We start from the raw sequence: 20,989 nt of genomic DNA on the forward strand, positions 1-20,989 counted from the left end.
TTGCCTCTGCTTTAGCTGCAACTTTCCTTGCTGCTGTTTCCTCAGCCTTCTTGTCTTTTGCTGCTCTTCTTCTTCTTGCTGCCTGCTCTGCTTTCCTGATAGCAATATCTTTCCTTTTTGCTTCTGCCTCCTCTGCTCTTTTCTCTGCCAACTCATTCATGGACTCCAGTGTTGCATCTCTTCTGGCTGCCATCTGCCTTTCTTTGTCCTTCTTCATCTTCAACAGCTTCATGGTCAGATTCCCATCAGTTGTAGCTATTGTAGCTATTGTTGTATGTGTTGTAGCTTGAGAATTAGCTGCCATAGAGACAAATGTTGAATCTGGCACAATGGTTTCATTGTAATCTCTAGGCACTGGTCTAGCTTGCTGCATCCTGTGAAGCATTGTACATCCAAAGTCCTGCACCTGTTCAAAGACAAGAGGTGGACACAACTGATAAGCATCATAGCATACTATAAAGCATTCTACATTTTAATTGATTAGACACAACTGATAAAAGGTGGACAAAAGATTAGCATTTCCTTGAAATACAACTGGTGTATCATATTCTTCATCTTCTTGAGCAACATTTTGGGTAGTATGGACCTCCTCCTGTGTGAGTTGGCCATCATCTTGTGTTACATTGACCTCCTGCCGTGGTACTTGGGCATCATCTTCTGCTAGATTAATCTCATCTTGTGTGAGTTGGCCACCATCTTGTGTTAGATTGAATTCCTTCTGTGGGAGTTGGCATTCTTGTTGAGCAGCATGTGGTACTTGGTTAGCAGCTTGTTGGTCATCATCTGACACATCATCAGGTATAGCCCTTGGCACCCTTCTCACATGTTTCTTTTGCAAAATGTCAGCCTTCCTTTGATTGCATCCTTTGATGTTGTGGCCTGATCCATGGCAGTAGGAGCATGTTATGTTAACTCCATGTCTGCTCATCACCTTGGTTCCATCTTTCTTTTCAATCTCATAAGGCTGCTTTCTCCTACTCTTGTTTGAAGGCCTCCCTACTTTTTTTCATACACAGGTGGCTTGATTTCACACCCATTCATCTTCTTCCACTCTCTCCTATCTCTGCAAGGCTTGATAATTGGTTGGTATGCTAGCTTGAATGCCTCAATACTGTAGCAAGAGTGCACCAAAGTCTCAGAGTCAATTCTTTCATGTCTGCAGCATGCAATTGCATGGTGACATGGAACTCCACTAAGATCCCACCTCTTGCATGTACAACTCTCTTCCTTGATCTCAACAATGTATGTCTTGTTCTTGTTGTCAACCTGGAAAATGCCATCACCAGCCCCTGAAACCATGCATGTAGATGACAGCTCAATATTCTTTTCAACTCTTTTCCTTATTTTTGGGCATATAGAGCCAGGCCAGTTGTCTGACTCCTTTCTTTTATTGTAGAATCTGACCATGAGCTGGGTTTTGATCTTGTCAACCATTGATCTGATCAGCATCTCCCTAGCCTCAAGGATATATTTGTTGAAAACCTCACAATTGTTGTTCAGAAGGATATCACACTTAGGCAATTCTCTTTGGAAACCCCTGACCCAAGTGTTTGGTGGTAGTTGCTCAAGCCACGTGTAGGCTTCCAAGCTCATGGCCTTTAGTTCCTCCATGTTTGCAGCCCAAAGTTCAGGTGTTGTGCTCCTTGCACACTTCCATAACTGGTTCTTCAGTACATCTCCTTTGTGTGTTTGCTGAAAATTCTGCCATATATGCCCGACACAATGTCTGTGCTCTGAATCAGGAAAGTGCTGCCTCACTCCCTTGATCAGCCCCTTTTGTTCGTGTGACATAATAGTCCATGGCTCTGTGTTGAGTATTCCCAAGTCACTCTTCAGGTTTGACAAAAACCATTTCCACGTATCAGTGTTCTGTACATCCACAACTGCAAATGCCAGAGGGTAAATGCAGTCATTGGGATCCATTCCAACAACACACAACATAACACCTCCACACTTTCTCTTCAGGTGACATCCATCTAAACATAAGACAGGCCTGTAGGCTTGCATGAAACCCCTTTCGCAGGCATCCAGAGAGAAATAGCAACTTCCAAATATGCCATCATTGACACCCACATAGAAAGAGGTACATGGGTTTGATGTTTTGACTTCTTGTGCATAATCCCACATGCTGTTGTACTGCTCTAACCCATCTCCTTCAAGGACCTTCTTGACTAGTCTCTTAGCCCTTCTAAGTTTGCTCCTTGTAGCTGTCATGTTCCAGTCCTTCTGAACCACCCTTGCAAAATTCTTCATGTTCATGTTTTCATCTACTCTGAAAGAATCAATGTATTTTCCTGCCATGAAGGGAGCAGTGAATGACTTCACATACCATTTCTTTATGCAGGTATGCTTTGGATTGTATTTCTTGACCATCAAGCATTTTTTCTGCAATCAAATGATGTAAACAAAGACCAAGGGCAACCTTCTTCACAAATGGCTTGCAGTCTTTTCCTATCATTTCTGGGGCACTTAATGTCAACCCTTTCCCTACAGCTGTACTCTTTGATAGCTTTCCTTAGTAACTCAACACTTGCAAATGTCTGTCCCACTTGGAACTCTGGTTTAGACAGGTCTGCTTATCTGAAACTTTTGAAATTGAGCTTAACCTTATCTTCATCAGAAGAAGGCAAACACAGGTCCACATCTTCAATAGGATCATCAGGTTGTTCTTCGACTGCTAAACCTTTACCTTTATCACAATCAACATTTCTGTCAAACAAGTCATCATCATCTTTCAGATCAATATCTGAATCAACAAGTTGTGGATTGAAATCTTCATCAAAACCATGAATTGCTGAAGATCTCATTGCTGAATCACCAATTCCATCTTCTGCATCCATGTTTAAAACCCTACAGGTTTTCCTTCTGCCCCTAAACTCAAATTGAAATGTATGAATATATTCTCCTGGCCGAGGAGGACCTGGTATGTACTCCTCTTCTTCTGACTCTTCCTCACTTTCCGCATCATATAATTGATCTTGCTCAGCCTGCTCCTCTTGCACTTGCTCAGCATTTTCCTCTTGCACTTGGTCAGAATGATCCTCCTGCACTGGCTGTGACTGCTCCTCTTGCACTTGCTCCTTCTTAGGCCTCAGGCCACTGAATTTGGCCAAAGGAGGATCCTCATCATCAGAATGAATTGGAACAGAGGAAATATATGACCTCATGTTGTCATCATGATCAACAAATATCTGCTGGAAATGGTTCCCATTCGGAACACAATCCTTCATGTTCTCTGTCATTGTGTTGTCCCCTAACTTAATTTCTCTTAAGCCATTCTTATAGACTGTCAGTCCAGGAACACACCAGTAAGCCCTTATCCTGCCGTCAAACTCATACCCAATTTCCTCCACCAGACTAGCAACAACTGTAGGTGTCCAATTATCTATATCACAGTTGTCATACCAAATGGAGTGGCCCTTGTGATAACCCCTATGCTTGCCTGCACATAGGAAATAGCCACCATGTATGACATCAACAAAGAAGTGGTTGCTTAGGGGGCCTGCAAAACAAATGAAATGAAAAAAATCTTCAGACAGACAGTAATAACGGAGATGAAGACAATGCAACTGCACAATGCAACAACAGACAGTAATAACAGAGATGAAGAGACAATGCAACTGCACAATGACACAACCATGCTATTTGAGATCATCTGGTCTAGGAAATTGACACAATGTAACTGCACCAGTCTAACACAACTGTCAATGTTCAGACAAAAAAATGTTCAGACAAAAAAATGTTCAGACAAAAAATGTTCAACCACTTGAAGACATGACCCAAACATGCTATTTGGAAGCATCGTTACTACAAATATGCTCAGTGTAAGTGCACCAATCTAACCGAAATGTCAATTTTCATACAGGTTTAGAAATAGACAACGTAGACAAATGTATCAGATATAGGTTCAAAAATAGATAACTGAAAGTTCAGACATTTCCAGAACAAAACGATGGCATTCATGGCATATCAAGTAAACAAATGTATGATCTTTTACATCCAAAAGCCTGTTCCTTTGGTGGATCTGGCAAACAAACAGTCATCTCATTAACAAAACAACATATGGTCGACGCATGTAACCTAATTTAAGCTAACATTGACGGACAAAAAAACAGGGCATCCCCTTTGCCTAACAATTCGAGCAATCAAAACCTTAATTACCTTTGTGCAACCATATTTCATCTACAAATAACCTATTGAAAGGCCTCGTGAAACCCTAATTTGGATCTGCCACTAACTTCACCATCCACGACTAAAACCCTACATACGCACCCCTAAACCCGTGACAAAAAAGAGGGCCAAGAACCCTAAACCCTACCCCGTATGCGCAATTGAGTACGGCGCGCAATCTTTCCTGGAGCTAAAATGGACAGATCAGGCAGAGAAGGTGCTGACGACGGCGACGTACCATACAACGGCGGCTCGGCATGATCCTCACGACAGGAGGGAGCGAGAGGAACATCACGCAGGCCCCTACCAAACGGAGCAGATGGCGGCGGCTCGGCGTTCGATGATGAGCTCATGGCGGGCGTCGCCACAGACCGCCACGCCCGGCGAGGTCGAGGTCGCACCTCGGTAGAGACGACGAACAGGGGAAGGGAGCGGAGCGGAGCAGGGGAGGGGAGCAGAGCGACTAGGTCTGGTCCGACCAAGTGGATGGATCGGTCCGACCAGGTGGCTGATGTTTTATTGCCCATCATTTTTGCAAAAAAAAACCTCGCATTCCCCCCAATCCCCCCGCCCAGGGCGTCTGGTGATGAGCTGGCGGTCAAAGCCCACGTGGACACGCCAGTCAACCGCCAAGTCAGCAGATACATAGAGGAAATGGTATTTTGGACCGTAGACGACCACCTGAGACAAGTTGTAGGACTGTATTTTGGGTATTTGCAAGTACGAGGAGAAATGCGGCCAAGGCGACAAGTATGAGGACCTGTAGTGAATTTTTCTCATGTTAAAATAAAGGGACCTTTCAAAATTAAAACTGAGTGGTAAGATTAAAAATTAGCTCCATTCTTGGCAACCAACTAGAGCTGCAAGTAAGGACCAACGGAGGAAAACTGAGGAGAGGTGGATCAAGCCCCTGCATGACATTGTAAATGTTAAACATTGTAAAGGTTGAAGTTGAGTCCGACTGTCAACCACTAATAATTGAAGCGATCCATGATGCCATTACTTTGGTGTCGACCCTGCGGTTTATGCTGAATGTCTCCAGCTAGCGGTGAATCTTCGCAAATAATCATAGTGCTAATCATGTCACTGATAGCCAAGCAAAGGCTACTTTCAGTTCTAGCTAGAACATCAGCTTATTGGGATTCAGATCCCAGGACTTCATTTCATCACAACTTGTAAATGTTATTGCTATTATACGATGAATAGAGTCCTATATGTTGTACAGCATTATTTATTTACTATTGAGAAAGACCAAGGATTGACATTATTTATTTATTATGTCGTTGGATCAATATTTTGTATCGCAGGTTTTGCAGGCACTTGAGAAAAAGAAGAACAGAACGTAATATAGGAAGAGTTTCCCAAATTTCTATTGCCATTTAATTAAAGTCTTTTTTATCGCTGGATGTGAATGCTTGTGGCAAGTTACTCATGAGAGCCATCATCATCACATACAAAAAAAAGGTGAAAATTCCCATACACAGTTAGTTGCTCAAACTGAAAATAGATGAACTATACATCCTGTCTAAAGTAAATACTGTTTCACATCAGACGAGATACACTGGCCCATTTGCACAGTTTGAAACAACAGCATCACATCTACGAGTAAGGTTGCCGCCCAACAAACTCGTAAACAGTTTGTGGTTGTTTTAACCTAATCTCAAGCATCCACCAGGAAGCAAGAACCAGAACTTGTGTGCGTTCTTGACAAAATAGGAAGGCAGATGCATGGCAGACAATGTTAGCTTTCTCCAATTAAATGCAAGGTACACAAAAAGGGTATAAAACATTGTTTTTCATTGAGCCAACAAGTCACTACACATGGCCTCAGACATGAGTCATCTTCAAGTTGATTTTCCAATATGCTTGCACATACCTACTTTAGAAGAAAGTCACAAGAAACAATCGGGTTTAAATTAATAAAGCTCGATAGTGGAAAATAACAAAGTCACATAGTCGTCTTATTATACAAGGCAAACCGAAATAACAAGGATACAAATTGTGCAGAGTACAGAGACAAGGCTCCGACAGCAGTTGAGCACAAATAGATAAGTAAGCCAAGATAAATGCAGCTGACGACGGTTAGGGCATCTGATGCGCACAAACCTACTCATCTTTGTTTCCAGGAAACTAATCAAGTAGGAAGCTAGGATCCAACTGTGGTGGTCACTAGTTCTGTGGTGGCCTTGCCAAGGTTGAACTCGGTCGCCCCGGTGCGAATCGCCTTCGACTTCATGTCGGTAATGATGGGTTCCAACCGAGCGGCAATGAGGTGTCTGCGACGAATCTTCGCGGCAGAATCCTTGACCCTCTTGGCACGCCCAGACTGCTTGCGCAGCTCGTACTCGCCCATGTAGGTGAAGTAGGATTCCTCCTCAAGTTGAGCTTCCAGTTCTAGCTTGTTCCTATATAGCTTCTCGTCTAAAAGAAGAGATTCTAATTCATTTCCAGGAAACGCGCTTACGCAGCAAGGCGTGTATGGGGAAGATACGCCTGTCTCTCCATATGGTGTTCCATACTCTTGACATGTCCATGAACTGCCCAAGTCCTGAAATTTGGAGTTGATCCAGTCATAGGCTAGTCCTCTTGTTGGTGTATTCAAGAAGACAACCTCTTTATAAGGATGAAATCCAAGGAAACCATAAGATATGTGCTCTTCATCTTCAATGACATCCACAGCCTCTTCAACGACGTCTTCAGTGTCAAGAACGTTATCCTCATCAGAGTTCCAGTCATAGTCATATTTCATGTCCACTGAGGCTTTGAGCTCAGGGTACTCCTTACGGTGGTTAACCTGTTGTAAGATCCATTGTCTGGCCAGTTGTTGAGCATAGACGGTCTCAAGTCGGGTATCATGTTTTAATACCCATTCTATTCGACCGCATGATTCACTGAGATACCAAACCTGAAGTCGTTTCGAGCCATCAAGTATTGCACAATACACCCCTTGCGATGATCTCCCGAGACGGTGGTTGGAATATACTATCAATCCACCGGCACCTGGTAGTTTAATTACTCTGTACGAGTGATCTGACAAGGACATTCTGCGAACACAAACAAATCAGATAAAGTAGATTAATATAGACATGGGTGAATCATGGTTGTATATACAATTTGTTGAAGTGAGCTACGTTTCGTACCTCGTAAGATAGCCATGTTGGCAATGGATGTAGAGTGCGCTTTGCCAGTATACGGCATGATAGAGAGACGGATCATAGCGCCAATCCAACTGCATGTCGGCGACAATTCCGGCAGCTTCCCCTTCCCGAAGGAAGGTTGTCGTGTCCCATCGCTGAGTCACCAAAGAGAACACATCGACGAGGTATGACGCCGGAGGCCACTCCAATTCGAGCAACGGGTTGTCATCGTCATCGTCGGATTCTCTGTCGGATGGCAGTCGCCATGGCACGCGTGGGATCAGAAATACCTGGTAGTGCGGCGACACGGCGGGCTCGAACGCGAGGTGGGCGGTGTGGTCGAATCCTGGCACGAGCGGCGGGGGGCGTTTGGGCAAACGCGCCCACCGCCGGGTGGCCGGGTTGACGACGTACTCGCGCGGGCACGGCAGTGCACGGTAGCTCGACTCGCGGCAAAGCAAAAGGCCGTTGCAGTGGTCCTTGACCTTGACGCCCATGTCGCAGTGGTCCTTGACCTCGACGCCCATGCAAGGCAGGAAGTCGAACCCTCCGTCGATCGCCGGGCCCGTCGACGGGCGGGAGAAAAACTCCGAGAAGTACTACCCCTTGAAGTTGATGAAGATGCCGCGCACCCAACGCGAAAGCAGGCTGGCGCGCAGGCGGTCGTCGACGGCGTCGCGCCATGCTGTGCAGACCCGCCGGGCCTTGGCCAGGACATGCGGCGGGAGACGCCGGAGGACCTCGGCGAGGGCATCGTCGGGTAGCGCGGCCGGCTCCGATGCCATCGTCGATCGATCTCGGTTTGAAATCACACTCCTGGATCCAGATCTAGATTGGAATTGGGGGCTAGAGAACGAACAGAAGAAGCTGGGATTTGGGGCTCAGAGTGTATGAAGACAGTTCATACTCCCTCCATTCCCTTATACAAGGCCATTATAAAAAATACATTTTGCATCTATACAAGGCCACTAACACTAACCGAGGCAAAATTTAATGATGTTTTCTCGTACTACTACTTGCATGCATGTAGTCATAATGACACTGTGCTACTTCCTTCTTATTCATTCGTTGCATGCATGCGGGCGCATTAATGATCACAGTTAACAAGAAGAAAAGTTGACTTGCAAAGTAATCATTAAATTTTACCTAGGTACCTGTAATTTAAGATTAAAAATTAGCTCCATTCTTGGCAACCAACTAGAGCTGCAAGTAAGGACCAACGGAAGAAAACTGAGGAGAGGTGGATCAAGCCCCTGCATGACATTGTAAATGTTAAACATTGTAAAGGTTGAAGTTGAGTCCGACTGTGAACCACTAATAATTGAAGCGATCCATGATGCCCTTACTTTGGTGTCGACCCTGCGGTTTATGCTGAATGTCTCCAGCTAGCGGTGAATCTTCGCAAATAATCATAGTGCTAATCATGTCACTGATAGCCAAGCAAAGGCTACTTTCAGTTCTAGCTAGAACATCAGCTTATTGGGATTCAGATCCCAGGACTTCATTTCATCACAACTTGTAAATGTTATTGCTATTATACCATGAATAGAGTCCTATATGTTGTACAGCATTATTTATTTACTATTGAGAAAGACCACGGATTGACATTATTTATTTATTATGTCGTTGGATCAATATTTTGTATCGCAGGTTTTGCAGGCACTTGAGAAAAAGAAGAACAAAACGTAATATAGGAAGAGTTTCCCAAATTTCTATTGCCATTTAATTAAAGTCTTTTTTATCGCTGGATGTGAATGCTTGTGGCAAGTTACTCATGAGAGCCATCATCATCACATACAAAAAAAAGGTGAAAATTCCCATACACAGTTAGTTGCTCAAACTGAAAATAGATGAACTATACATCCTGTCTAAAGTAAATACTGTTTCACATCAGACGAGATACACTGGCCCATTTGCACAGTTTGAAACAACAGCATCACATCTACGAGTAAGGTTGCCGCCCAACAAACTCGTAAACAGTTTGTGGTTGTTTTAACCTAATCTCAAGCATCCACCAGGAAGCAAGAACCTGAACTTGTGTGCGTTCTTGACCAAATAGGAAGGCAGATGCATGGCAGACAATGTTAGCTTTCTCCAATTAAATGCAAGGTACACAAAAAGGGTATAAAACATTGTTTTTCATTGAGCCAACAAGTCACTACACATGGCCTCAGACATGAGTCATCTTCAAGTTGATTTTCCAATATGCTTGCACATACCTACTTTAGAAGAAAGTCACAAGAAACAATCGGGTTTAAATTAATAAAGCTCGATAGTGGAAAATAACAAAGTCACATAGTCGTCTTATTATACAAGGCAAACCGAAATAACAAGGATACAAATTGTGCAGAGTACAGAGACAAGGCTCCGACAGCAGTTGAGCACAAATAGATAAGTAAGCCAAGATAAATGCAGCTGACGACGGTTAGGGCATCTGATGCGCACAAACCTACTCATCTTTGTTTCCAGGAAACTAATCAAGTAGGAAGCTAGGATCCAACTGTGGTGGTCACTAGTTCTGTGGTGGCCTTGCCAAGGTTGAACTCGGTCGCCCCGGTGCGAATCGCCTTCGACTTCATGTCGGTAATGATGGGTTCCAACCGAGCGGCAATGAGGTGTCTGCGACGAATCTTGGCGGCAGAATCCTTGACCCTCTTGGCACGCCCAGACTGCTTGCGCAGCTCGTACTCGCCCATGTAGGTGAAGTAGGATTCCTCCTCGTTGAGCTTCCAGTTCTAGCTTGTTCCTATATAGCTTCTCGTCTAAAAGAAGAGATTCTAATTCATTTCCAGGAAACGCGCTTACGCAGCAAGGCGTGTATGGGAAAGATACGCCTGTCTCTCCATATGGTGTTCCATACTCTTGACATGTCCATGAACTGCCCAAGTCCTGAAATTTTGAGTTGATCCAGTCATAGGCTAGTCCTCTTGTTGGTGTATTCAAGAAGACAACCTCTTTATCAGGATGAAATCCAAGGAAACCATAAGATATGTGCTCTTCATCTTCAATGACATCCACAGCCTCTTCAACGACGTCTTCAGTGTCAAGAACGTTATCCTCATCAGAGTTCCAGTCATAGTCATATTTCATGTCCACTGAGGCTTTGTGCTCAGGGTACTCCTTACGGTGGTTAACCTGTTGTAAGATCCATTGTCTGGCCAGTTGTTGAGCATAGACGGTCTCAAGTCGGGTATCATGTTTTAATACCCATTCTATTCGACCGCATGATTCACTGAGATACCAAACCTGAAGTCGTTTCGAGCCATCAAGTATTGCACAATACACCCCTTGTGATGATCTCCCGAGACGGTGGTTGGAATATACTATCAATCCACCGGCACCTGGTAGTTTAATTACTCTGTACGAGTGATCTGACAAGGACATTCTGCGAACACAAGCAAATCAGATAAAGTAGATTAATATAGACATGGGTGAATCATGGTGGTATATACAATTTGTTGAAGTGAGCTACGTTTCGTACCTCGTAAGATAGCCATGTTGGCAATGGATGTAGAGTGCGCTTTGCCAGTATACGGCATGATAGAGAGACGGATCATAGCGCCAATCCAACTGCATGTCGGCGACGATTCCGGCAGCTTCCCCTTCCCGAAGGAAGGTTGTCGTGTCCCATCGCTGAGTCACCAAAGAGAACACATCGACGAGGTATGACGCCGGAGGCCACTCCAATTCGAGCAACGGGTTGTCATCGTCATCGTCGGATTCTCTGTCGGATGGCAGTCGCCATGGCACGCGTGGGATCAGAAATACCTGGTAGTGCGGCGACACGGCGGGCTCGAACGCGAGGTGGGCGGTGTGGTCGAATCCTGGCACGAGCGGCGGGGGGCGTTTGGGCAAACGCGCCCACCGCCGGGTGGCCGGGTTGACGACGTACTCGCGCGGGCACGGCAGTGCACGGTAGCTCGACTCGCGGCAAAGCAAAAGGCCGTTGCAGTGGTCCTTGACCTTGACGCCCATGTCGCAGTGGTCCTTGACCTCAACGCCCATGCAAGGCAGGAAGTCGAACCCTCCGTCGATCGCCGGGCCCGTCGACGGGCGGGAGAAAAACTCCGAGAAGTACTACCCCTTGAAGTTGATGAAGATGCCGCGCACCCAACGCGAAAGCAGGCTGGCGCGCAGGCGGTCGTCGACGGCGTCGCGCCATGCTGTGCAGACCCGCCGGGCCTTGGCCAGGACATGCGGCGGGAGACGCCGGAGGACCTCGGCGAGGGCATCGTCGGGTAGCGCGGCCGGCTCCGATGCCATCGTCGATCGATCTCGGTTTGAAATCACACTCCTGGATCCAGATCTAGATTGGAATTGGGGGCTAGAGAACGAACAGAAGAAGCTGGGATTTGGGGCTCAGAGTGTATGAAGACAGTTCATACTCCCTCCATTCCCTTATACAAGGCCATTATAAAAAATACATTTTGCATCTATACAAGGCCACTAACACTAACCGAGGCAAAATTTAATGATGTTTTCTCGTACTACTACTTGCATGCATGTAGTCATAATGACACTGTGCTACTTCCTTCTTATTCATTCGTTGCATGCATGCGGGCGCATTAATGATCACAGTTAACAAGAAGAAAAGTTGACTTGCAAAGTAATCATTAAATTTTACCTAGGTACCTGTAATTTAAGATTAAAAATTAGCTCCATTCTTGGCAACCAACTAGAGCTGCAAGTAAGGACCAACGGAAGAAAACTGAGGAGAGGTGGATCAAGCCCCTGCATGACATTGTAAATGTTAAACATTGTAAAGGTTGAAGTTGAGTCCGACTGTGAACCACTAATAATTGAAGCGATCCATGATGCCCTTACTTTGGTGTCGACCCTGCGGTTTATGCTGAATGTCTCCAGCTAGCGGTGAATCTTCGCAAATAATCATAGTGCTAATCATGTCACTGATAGCCAAGCAAAGGCTACTTTCAGTTCTAGCTAGAACATCAGCTTATTGGGATTCAGATCCCAGGACTTCATTTCATCACAACTTGTAAATGTTATTGCTATTATACGATGAATAGAGTCCTATATGTTGTACAGCATTATTTATTTACTATTGAGAAAGACCACGGATTGACATTATTTATTTATTATGTCGTTGGATCAATATTTTGTATCGCAGGTTTTGCAGGCACTTGAGAAAAAGAAGAACAGAACGTAATATAGGAAGAGTTTCCCAAATTTCTATTGCCATTTAATTAAAGTCTTTTTTATCGCTGGATGTGAATGCTTGTGGCAAGTTACTCATGAGAGCCATCATCATCACATACAAAAAAAAGGTGAAAATTCCCATACACAGTTAGTTGCTCAAACTGAAAATAGATGAACTATACATCCTGTCTAAAGTAAATACTGTTTCACATCAGACGAGATACACTGGCCCATTTGCACAGTTTGAAACAACAGCATCACATCTACGAGTAAGGTTGCCGCCCAACAAACTCGTAAACAGTTTGTGGTTGTTTTAACCTAATCTCAAGCATCCACCAGGAAGCAAGAACCTGAACTTGTGTGCGTTCTTGACCAAATAGGAAGGCAGATGCATGGCAGACAATGTTAGCTTTCTCCAATTAAATGCAAGGTACACAAAAAGGGTATAAAACATTGTTTTTCATTGAGCCAACAAGTCACTACACATGGCCTCAGACATGAGTCATCTTCAAGTTGATTTTCCAATATGCTTGCACATACCTACTTTAGAAGAAAGTCACAAGAAACAATCGGGTTTAAATTAATAAAGCTCGATAGTGGAAAATAACAAAGTCACATAGTCGTCTTATTATACAAGGCAAACCGAAATAACAAGGATACAAATTGTGCAGAGTACAGAGACAAGGCTCCGACAGCAGTTGAGCACAAATAGATAAGTAAGCCAAGATAAATGCAGCTGACGACGGTTAGGGCATCTGATGCGCACAAACCTACTCATCTTTGTTTCCAGGAAACTAATCAAGTAGGAAGCTAGGATCCAACTGTGGTGGTCACTAGTTCTGTGGTGGCCTTGCCAAGGTTGAACTCGGTCGCCCCGGTGCGAATCGCCTTCGACTTCATGTCGGTAATGATGGGTTCCAACCGAGCGGCAATGAGGTGTCTGCGACGAATCTTGGCGGCAGAATCCTTGACCCTCTTGGCACGCCCAGACTGCTTGCGCAGCTCGTACTCGCCCATGTAGGTGAAGTAGGATTCCTCCTCGTTGAGCTTCCAGTTCTAGCTTGTTCCTATATAGCTTCTCGTCTAAAAGAAGAGATTCTAATTCATTTCCAGGAAACGCGCTTACGCAGCAAGGCGTGTATGGGAAAGATACGCCTGTCTCTCCATATGGTGTTCCATACTCTTGACATGTCCATGAACTGCCCAAGTCCTGAAATTTTGAGTTGATCCAGTCATAGGCTAGTCCTCTTGTTGGTGTATTCAAGAAGACAACCTCTTTATCAGGATGAAATCCAAGGAAACCATAAGATATGTGCTCTTCATCTTCAATGACATCCACAGCCTCTTCAACGACGTCTTCAGTGTCAAGAACGTTATCCTCATCAGAGTTCCAGTCATAGTCATATTTCATGTCCACTGAGGCTTTGTGCTCAGGGTACTCCTTACGGTGGTTAACCTGTTGTAAGATCCATTGTCTGGCCAGTTGTTGAGCATAGACGGTCTCAAGTCGGGTATCATGTTTTAATACCCATTCTATTCGACCGCATGATTCACTGAGATACCAAACCTGAAGTCGTTTCGAGCCATCAAGTATTGCACAATACACCCCTTGCGATGATCTCCCGAGACGGTGGTTGGAATATACTATCAATCCACCGGCACCTGGTAGTTTAATTACTCTGTACGAGTGATCTGACAAGGACATTCTGCAAACACAAGCAAATCAGATAAAGTAGATTAATATAGACATGGGTGAATCATGGTGGTATATACAATTTGTTGAAGTGAGCTACGTTTCGTACCTCGTAAGATAGCCATGTTGGCAATGGATGTAGAGTGCGCTTTGCCAGTATACGGCATGATAGAGAGACGGATCATAGCGCCAATCCAACTGCATGTCGGCGACGATTCCGGCAGCTTCCCCTTCCCGAAGGAAGGTTGTCGTGTCCCATCGCTGAGTCACCAAAGAGAACACATCGACGAGGTATGACGCCGGAGGCCACTCCAATTCGAGCAACGGGTTGTCATCGTCATCGTCGGATTCTCTGTCGGATGGCAGTCGCCATGGCACGCGTGGGATCAGAAATACCTGGTAGTGCGGCGACACGGCGGGCTCGAACGCGAGGTGGGCGGTGTGGTCGAATCCTGGCACGAGCGGCGGGGGGCGTTTGGGCAAACGCGCCCACCGCCGGGTGGCCGGGTTGACGACGTACTCGCGCGGGCACGGCAGTGCACGGTAGCTCGACTCGCGGCAAAGCAAAAGGCCGTTGCAGTGGTCCTTGACCTTGACGCCCATGTCGCAGTGGTCCTTGACCTCGACGCCCATGCAAGGCAGGAAGTCGAACCCTCCGTCGATCGCCGGGCCCGTCGACGGGCGGGAGAAAAACTCCGAGAAGTACTGCCCCTTGAAGTTGATGAAGATGCCGCGCACCGAACGCGAAAGCAGGCTGGCGTGCAGGCGGTCGTCGACGGCGTCGCGCCACGCTGTGCAGACCCGCCGGGCCTTGGCCAGGACGTGCGGCGGGAGACGCCGGAGGACCTCGGCGAGGGCATCGTCGGGTAGCGTGGCCGGCTCCGATGCCATCGTCGATCGATCTCGGTTTGAAATCACACTCCTGGATCCAGATCTAGATTGGAATTGGGGGCTAGAGAACGAACAGAAGAAGCTGGGATTTGGGGCTCAGAGTGTATGAAGACAGTTCATACTCTCGCTGTCTCACGCTGTACATCACACATTCCTCTCCGGCTACTGTTTCACTTGTACTTATACATCGGCTGAGAGAAACCCACGCCCGATCGACCTGGTCACACCTAACACGGACGCACGCATGCGCATGTCAATTGACCATTTTTTAGTATGGCGAAATATATTTGGAACAGTTTGAAACCATGTGTTATAACACGTCATTATGTGGCTAACACAGTAATACAAACATTTAGCATACTCCCTTCATCCAAAAAGGTAATTTTATATTTGTCTAGATATAGATATATCTAGACACACTTTTGTCTAGATACGGATGACCATTCAAATTTTCTTAGCTAAGCTAGCTTGTCACACAAGTTTCCTTCTCCACTAAGCAAGCTTACCCTACAAGCAAATTTCACTATTAAAAAACCTTATCATGCAAGTTTGCTTCACTACTAAGGAAACTTGCGATGCAAGTTCCTTCCGCTCCAAGGTATCTTATAGATAAGTTTTCAGAGATGAAGTAACTTGGTGACCAAGGAGTGTAGCAAACTTATGAAGCAAAATTTCTGATGGACTAAGGAATGGATGGCTATATATTGCCTCCTTTTGGGAGAGTTTGATAAATAAATAAAAACACAAGGGTGTCGAGTAGCCACTTGATCTTGTACACAAATCCATCAAAGATTAATGACCAAGGGCTCCCAAGTTTCTCTCCCTACATCTTGTGTTCATTGTTTTGCTAATCATGATTGTGCAATGAGTTCTTCTATGTTATTGAATGTCGTGATTGGCAAGTGTGATCAAGCGACCCCGGCGTGAGCACCAAAGTTTCACAACTAGAACAAGGTGTGAACCTCAGATAATGTCGTGATTTTGGCTCATCTATTTTTTGTCTGCTTTTGATGCGGAAATTGAGAGCATTTATTAAATAAAGATGGTCATGAAGTCATCACCCATGAGGCTTGTGACCAAGAAGGAAGAGCTAAGTTAAGTCAACAGCTGCTAAACATGATGGGCTTTTATTCATGCCCGGTGTGCTGGAGGCTCTTTCAGGGGCTGTTGCTGCTAGGCTGGCTGCTCAGGAAACAACAAATGGTAATGTGGTGTTTACTTTTAATGCTGGGAAAAATTCGGTGCAGGGCAAGGAAAAGAGGAAGGGGGGGAAAGGAAAAAATGTGGGAGTGTTTGAGAGAGCAGAGAATGCACGTAAAGTAACTATAGGTAAAAAGAGGAGAATCCCATCTGATCCTAGACCAACAGGTAGTGAGTTAGATTTTTCTTTTGAGAAAGAGATGGAGAGCTATGAGCGCATCCTTTATGGTGATTTGAATGTGTCCTCCAAGTGAATTTGTACAGGGAGAGTGGTAACTGTGAAGGATGGGGATGGGGTACTCGCACATGTAGCTAAGGAGACAGAGGATGAGGAGGCGCATATGGAGCAGAGGAGGGAGTCAGTTGGAGATGACGGCGCATCGGCGGCCTCCGAGGCGGAGGTCCGCCGGGCCAAATGAAAATCCTAGGATGGAACTGCCGTGGTATGCTCTCCCCCACGGCAGTTCGAGAGCTCTTGGAGCTCCAAGGGCGTACTAAGGCGGATGTGATTTTTCTTTCAGAGTCTCATTTGAATAAATGTAAAGCCGATGAGCTGCATCGTGTTTTAAATTTTGATTCTATGTTTGTAGTGGAGAGCGATGGTCGGGCCGGTGGCCTTGTTTTGTTTTATCATAAGATAAATAAAGTTGTTTTGAATTATGTCTCGGATAATTTCATTGATATTTTGTTTATGAACGAGGATATTGTACAGTGGCGTTTTACAGGGTTTTATGGTCGTCCGAGCTGGAGTGAGCGTAGTTTGTCCTGGGATGATATTCGGAATTTACATTGTAAGGGCAAACACCCATGGGTAGTCTTGGGTGATTTTAAAGAAATTTTACTTTCTTCTGAAAAAGAGGGCGGTAACGCTAGACCTAACGCTATGATGAGAGATTTTCGTAATTGTTTGCAAGAGTGCGGTCTAGAGGATATGGGATGTATTGGCGATCTATTCACTTGGAGAAGAGGCGCAATTAGGGAGAGACTTGACCGTGCAGTTTGCAATGTGGATTGGGCGAATAAATTTCCTCGGGCTGCGATTATAAATGAAGAACACGTACACTCTGATCATCGACCCCTCATCCTGGATACAGATTACTTTGATGTGAATATGTTTAATCGCCCAAGGGGTCGAGTAAAACAATTTGAAGCTCGATGGCTCAAAGAAGAGACAGTTGTAGAAATTGTACGTACAGCATGGGATAAAGCAAAGATGATGGGTATTGGGCCGTCTCTCGCTGACCGTACAAGGGCGGTGCAGGCGGATCTGCATATTTGGGATCGCGATATTCTGAAGGGACCGAAAAAAAGAATTAACAAACTAAAAAAAGAACTAGAAAGGCTGCGGAGGGGACCTATTGGTGCAGAGTCTCAAGCGCGACAAAAGGAGATTCTTGTCCTCATTGAAAATTTGTTGGAACAAGAGGAGATTTACTGGCTACAACGTGGTCGCGCAAACTGGCTATTGCATGGGGATCATAACACCTCCTTTTTTCATAATGCGGCAACAGCCAGAAAGAAAAGAAATCAGATTAAAAAAAAATTGGATGATAATGGGCTATGGGTGCAAGGTACAGAGATGAAGAATCATATCATGGCATATTTCTCAAACCTCTTTAAATCAGAAGTTTCCCATCCTAACTCGGAGGTTCTATCTCTTGTCCAACGAAAAGTGACCGATGAAATGAATGATGCTCTTCTAGCCCCCTATACGGCCGAGGAGGTTCGAAAGGCCCTATTTGATATTGGTGATTTAAAAGCGCCAGGTCCTGATGGCCTCCATGCTATTTTTTACAAAAGATTTTGGTCTATGTTGGGAGATGACTTGACCGAAGAGGTTCTCCAAGCGGTAAATACCTGTTCTATACCAACTGGGTGGAATGATACTGCAATTATAATGATCCCAAAGATTAATTCTCCTGAAAAGGTAACCCAATTTAGACCAATCAGCTTGTGCAATGTGGTGTATAAGGTCATTTCAAAAATGATTGCTGCTCGTCTAAAGATAATCCTATCAGATATTATTAGCCCAACTCAGAGTGCCTTTGTGCCTGGAAGATTGATTACAGACAATATATTGGTGGCATATGAATGTTTCCATACAATAAAAAACAAAAGGGCGGGTAAAGAGGGTTTGTGTGCCATCAAATTAGATATGCACAAAGCATATGACCGAGTGGAGTGGTGTTTCTTAAAGGAAATTATGCTGAAATTGGGTTTCAAAGAGAGTTGGGTGAACTTAATTATGAAATGTGTATCCTCTGTGGAGTACCGGGTCCGTATTAATGATGATGAGACGGAGAGTTTTAAACCAACTAGAGGATTGAGGCAGGGAGATCCCCTTTCTCCCTATTTATTCTTGTTATGCACAGAGGGTTTGACCGCCCTGTTAGCTAATGCGGAGGAGAATGGAAACATTTCCGGTATAAAGGTTTGCTGAGATGCCCCATCAATTTCTAATCTCCTCTTTGCTGATGACTCTTTGATCCTTATGCGAGCCAATCCCATGAGCGCGGAGGCGTTGAAATCACTCTTGGATTCGTATTGTGCCGCCTCAGGGGCAAATGGTTAGTGTTGAAAAATCTAGTATATTCTTTAGTCCCAATACTAAAGTGGAAGACAAGGCACAAATATGTACAATTCTAAATATTATGACCGAAGCCCTCAATGACAAATACTTGGGTTTGCCGGCAAATGTGGGCATGGACAAAAGTGACTGTTTCCGGTTCCTGATCGATCGAATTATTATGAAAATTAGTGGATGGAAGGAAAAATTGTTATCCTCTGGAGGGAAGGAAATTATGCTCAAATCTGTTGTACAAGCCATCCCCACCTATGCCATGTCCGTCTTTAAAATTCCTAAAAAAATCTGCAAAGGAATTATTGATGCGATGTCGCAATTTTGGTGGGGTGACGAGGACAACCAGAAGAGGATGCATTGGATGGCATGGTGGAAAATGTGTGTTCCAAAAGATCAAGGAGGTATGGGCTTCCGAGATATACACTGTTTCAACCTGGCTCTATTAGCTAAACAAGTGTGGCGTCTTCTTGATAATCCTGAATCTTTATGTGCAACCATATTGAGAGTTAAATATTTCCCTAAGGGAGATTTGATGAACGCAAGGTTAAAGAAGGAATCTCCGTTTACTTGGCAGAGCATTATGGCGGGAGTGAACTCTTTGAGAAATGGTTATATCTGGCGAGTTGGAAATGGACAAAACATTGATATTTGGAGAGATGCATGGATTCCGAATTATGCGAGTAGGAAAATTATTACTCCTAGAGGTGGGCAACTTCTGTCAAAGGTGGCTGATCTTATTGATCCAACCACAAATTCTTGGGATGAAGATTTGGTGAGACAAACTTTGTGGCCAATTGATGTGCAAAGGGTCCTCGCGATTCCCCTTACTATGCATAACATGTCGGATTTCATTGCCTGGAGCTATACAAAAAATGGTGTATTCACTGTTCGATTAGCTTATTCGGAGGAATGGAACCAACAACACGGGAGGAAATTGCAATATACTAATGCTATGGGTCCTACCAATGTCAATCCTATTTGGGGAAAGATTTGGAAATTATCGTGTCCGGCAAAGGTAAAAATATTTATCTGGCGAACGTTGCATGGAACTCTACCGTGTCGTGTTACACTTACCAATAGACATATGAAAGTTTCGCCCCTTTGTCCATCATGCTCAAATGGGCAAGAAGATACAAAACACCTCTTGTTTTTGTGTGAGAAGGCAAAAGAGGTTTGGGGTAAGCTGGGGATGTACGAGGTAATTAAGAAAGCTTGTGTTATTGATCATGCTGGTGAGGCGGTTCTTGAATTCTTACTTCTTATGCCGCACCAAGAACTATCTATATTAGGATGCCAGAATGCAAGTGAATTAATCGCGATAACCGCTTGGTATTTATGGTGGGAGAGACGCATGTTGGTTCATGAAGGGAAGTCTCAAGATGTGAACCAGATTTCGATGGGGGTTCGTGCTATAACGGCAAACTATGTGAATCCCCACTCACCTAGTGCATCTAGTAGAAAAGAAGGATGGAGCCGACCTCCTATGGGTTTTGTTAAACTAAATGTTGATGCTTATTTTGACCATGATCTGCTCAGGGGCACGGTAGGTGCTGTACTCAGAGATGACAAAGGAAAATTCATTGTTGGCGGAAATGGGAAGATCGATTGGTGTGCTGATGTACTAACAACAGAAGCGATGGCTCTGAGGTTTGGTTTAATTCTTGCACAAAAGGCGGGATGCAATCGTCTTATTATTAACTCTGATAATATGGAAGTCATTGACACAATGAAAAATGGAGGACAATCGGTGGGAGTTGCGGCGGCAGTATTCGAGGATTGCTACTTCATGGCATGTGATTTTCTGTTGACTAGATTTGAACATTGTAATAGGACAGCTAATAAGGTTGCTCATGAACTTGCTAGGCTAGCGAAAGTTTCTGTAACTAGAGATTGGTTTGAGGAGCCTATGGAGAATATTGTACCTCTTCTTATAGACGATGTAACCATTATTTCCAATCAGTAAAGTGCATGTTTTCTTTCAAAAAAGTTAAGTCAACCCTCACTCGGTTGAAGAGAGCAAGCATGCTCCGCACACCATTGGGCTGAAAGATTGGCAGCTTTGCTAACATGTTGAATTACAAATGAATTAGCTGCAAGAGGGGGCTGCGACAATATGGCCCGATCCTGCCCTACCTCTTCCTTCTCGTCGCAGACATTCTT

At 44.7% G+C, this 20,989-nt stretch overlaps 3 pseudogenes; all 3 read right to left on the reverse strand.

Moving 5' to 3' along the window:
* Positions 1–6,110: 6,110 nt before the first annotated feature.
* Positions 6,111–8,092, reverse strand: LOC123133587 (uncharacterized; annotated as a pseudogene).
* A 1,498-nt stretch (positions 8,093–9,590) lies between these two features.
* On the reverse strand, positions 9,591–11,570 carry LOC123133588 (uncharacterized; annotated as a pseudogene).
* A 1,498-nt stretch (positions 11,571–13,068) lies between these two features.
* LOC123133589 (uncharacterized) lies at positions 13,069–15,185 on the reverse strand (annotated as a pseudogene).
* Between the last annotated feature and the right edge of the window lie 5,804 nt (positions 15,186–20,989).

The sequence above is a fragment of the Triticum aestivum genome, chromosome 6B (genome assembly GCF_018294505.1).
Source record: "Triticum aestivum cultivar Chinese Spring chromosome 6B, IWGSC CS RefSeq v2.1, whole genome shotgun sequence".
NCBI classification, from domain to species: domain Eukaryota; kingdom Viridiplantae; phylum Streptophyta; class Magnoliopsida; order Poales; family Poaceae; genus Triticum; species Triticum aestivum.